The 3,338-nt window shown below is 35.4% G+C and overlaps 1 long non-coding RNA gene across 1 annotated transcript in view; it reads right to left on the reverse strand.

Annotated features, from left to right (window-relative positions):
- The window catches only part of LOC111089002, a 13,790-nt gene extending 12,500 nt beyond the window's left edge, over positions 1–1,290 (reverse strand). The window contains exon 1 of the long non-coding RNA XR_002613382.1: positions 1,222–1,290. This is a non-coding gene — a long non-coding RNA (uncharacterized LOC111089002). The remainder of the gene's footprint in view (positions 1–1,221) is intronic.
- Between the last annotated feature and the right edge of the window lie 2,048 nt (positions 1,291–3,338).

Here is a 3,338-nt window from a genome sequence, read left to right on the forward strand (position 1 = left end):
TGATTTATAGCGTGCGTTATAAAGGTTGTTAAGTTTAAAGTGACTGTGGAAATTCTGTGTATTACAAAGTTGTATCGAGAAAGAATAACTAGTTTTAATTAAGAAAGGACTTGTATCTCTGAAGTTTCTCGGAAAGAATTTATACCGGAAATTAACAAACAAGTAGATATGTAACAATATGTTTGTGTAGGGTACGCACTCAGAGAAATTTGCCCCAGAACACTGGCGACATCCAATTGGACACTTAAGAAAGCCTGGCCCTAAAACAAACAAACGAATAACTTGCGCTTTCTACCGCACTATGATTGAGTTACAAGAGCTTAAATGAATCAAATGAAAAAAAAGGCATCAGCCGCCCTCTATAACAGGTGACCAATGAAAGCCATTGAAGTGATTTTGCTCAATTACAACATTTAGTTTCGATTTTCAGTTCGCAAAATGGAGGTCAACGAATCTATCCAGCTTACAGAAATATGGGTTTGATTTCAAAGATAATTACCCAAACAATGGCTATCAAATCTAGATTAGCCAATTAAGACACTTTTATAGGCTTACCAACAGGATATAGGAAAATGAAAATTTAGGTTCGTTTTCCCGTGGTTTCGCCCGCAATGCATTGAAACTGTTACAGTCTGATGCGTTTTCACACAGGATGCACTCAGGCGTTAATACAGCGATCAGAGATAGGCCTAATATAACGACAAACTTATTCAGGTTAGCTTTTGTTCTGTGATTCACATAAATGACGTAATAAGCGTTCATACATCTTACGAAATATGACCTTGTGCTGTGATAATACTTTCGTCCTCCATAGTTCACGTTTCCCTAACATTCAACTTGATTCCATGAATACAGAAACAGATGTATTTTCATGTAACAACATAAAAGTAAATGGCATTTGATTGAATGTACACTAAATTTTATTTGGTAAATAACAAAGACAACAATTATGTTTTTGCTGCATTTGCTCATTTATATTTTAACGGTGAACTACGTATAAGGTACTTAGGTATAGATGAGGCAACTTAAACACTTCACTTATAAGTTATAGTATTAATTATTTCTAAAAATAAGTTTCTGTTTGACCTTTTCTTGAAAGTCTACAGAACTTACCCAAGGAAAAAAACAACAGAAACACTGGTTGTACGGAAACTGGGCAAAACAATAGCCTTTTTTCTGTATTATTAACAACTTCTCATGACAAACAGTCAATTTACTTACATCTTTATTGGAAGAGTCCTGCTTGACTTGCTGTTTCCTACTTCTGTTAGAAAAAAATTAGATTAAGTTAGAAAGAGATATTTCATATGAAATTATATGTTTAGTTATTTCTTAAAAAAATATATCAGATCCTGTATCCAAAAATAAAAGCAACTGTTCAAAATACTGGTGAAACGTGGGATTACAAACGATTAATCAACCACATGTAAAATTTTCAAAATAAACCTAATAACCAAATACACTCGGAAGGTATTAATATTATTTATTTAGAAATGAACTGAAAAAGCATATAAAATGTGGAAAATTCATCAAATGATATTAAATAACGTCACAAACAACAGCTGTTTTGTGAAAGATTCATCTTGGCGATATGGAATTGTACACTTCGAATTTTTTATGGGATGTGTGCCATTAATTTCCGGAATACGAAAAGAATGAAACAGGATACAAATTATTTCTTAAATTCCACCACTATATGAGGCCTACTTTGTTTATTCGCTTCGCTCTCTCAAGTGAAACTGGTCTGCTGTATTCAAATTCGATGACGAGGAACACACTTTGAGACTAATAATGGTTGGAGACGGCTTGAATGGGTAATGAAGAAAAACTTTAATATAAGTTTAACATAACAGCAAATGTACAAAGTTTCGACGAGGTTTTGTCATCATCATTTTGACCTGTAGCAGAAGTAGCGAATATATTAGGCCTCTACACGTCATCTTTTCTTCACTGATATTTACGTTTTGGTGAAGAAACGAAATTCGCAAATAAACAAAATGTAAATTGATATTATTTTTGGTGCAAAGTTACACTAAGAGCTATTTTTGCTCTGTCTATCCGCGGGGAATAAAACCATAACGAATTGATAGGTTTGACAATTTTTTTTATCACGGTGAATGTAACGATCATTTCGTGGCGGTGGATGTGATTAGCTTTCTGCTGTGATCTTGTTTGTTTGTTTTTTGAATTTCGCGCAAAGCTACATGAGGGCTATCTGCGCTAGCCGTCCCTAATTTAACAGTGTAAGACTAGAGGGAAGGCAGCTAGTCATCACCACCAACTCTTGGGCTACTCTTTTACCAACGAATAGTGGGATTGACAGTCACATTATAACGCCCCCACGGCTAAAAGGGCGAGCATGTTTGGTGGGACGGCGACCCTTAGATTGTGAGTCGAGCGTCTTATCCACTTGGCCATGCCAGGCCTCTGCTGTGCTGTGGTCAAAATGATTTTTAAAAAAATTATCTTCTTCTGGAACAAAACATTTATTTTAAACTGTTATTACATTTTTAGTTAATGTGTAAGATATTGTTACGTCTCCGTTTGTTAATTGATTTTCCGTAACTTCGTTCCGACGAAACTTAAGCGACACAAGTCTTTACTTAATAAAACTGGTTTATTCTTTCCGAATATAACTCTGCGATACACTTAATCTCAATACTCGCGCTAAAACAAATACTATAACGAACGAACGTTAACTTCAACAATACCCCGTGACTGCAGTTCAATTACTCACTGACTACTCACACATTACATTCCCCTCTTTTATATACCAGCCTACCCTATATCTAGTAATTACTAGAGCATTCGCCAAATTACAGGATAGTTCTAGAAACGTGGCGTCACGGTGGTCATGTGACTCGCTGACGCAACAATATATTTAATTTTGGAAAAAAAGGTAAATGAAGGAAGAACGTATTGGAGTGTTTGGCTGTTTAGAGAAACTTTTCTGTTAATTGTTGTTAGTGTTTATTAATTCATCTGTCAATTTCGGTTGTCCTCCCGTGTGGTAGCGGTACATCTACGGACTTACAACGCTAAAATCCAGGTTTCGATTCCTTGCGGTGGACATAGCACATAGTGCAATGTGGCTTTACTCTAAAAAACAAATAAACTATTTGTGTCACCAGAGCTTACTTATAATATGATTTTAAAGACATCTGTGGTTTATTTGTTCTCACCAGTTCACAATTTTTGGTCAGGAGGGTTAACTGTAGATATACTCTGTTAATTGTTGTTAGTGTTTATTAATTCATCTGTCAATTTCGGTTGTCCTCCCGTGTGGTAGCGGTACATCTACGGACTTACAACGCTAAAATCCAGGTTTCGATTCCTTG

Source organism: Limulus polyphemus, unplaced genomic scaffold (assembly GCF_000517525.1).
Source record: "Limulus polyphemus unplaced genomic scaffold, Limulus_polyphemus-2.1.2 Scaffold4979, whole genome shotgun sequence".
NCBI lineage: Eukaryota > Metazoa > Arthropoda > Merostomata > Xiphosura > Limulidae > Limulus > Limulus polyphemus.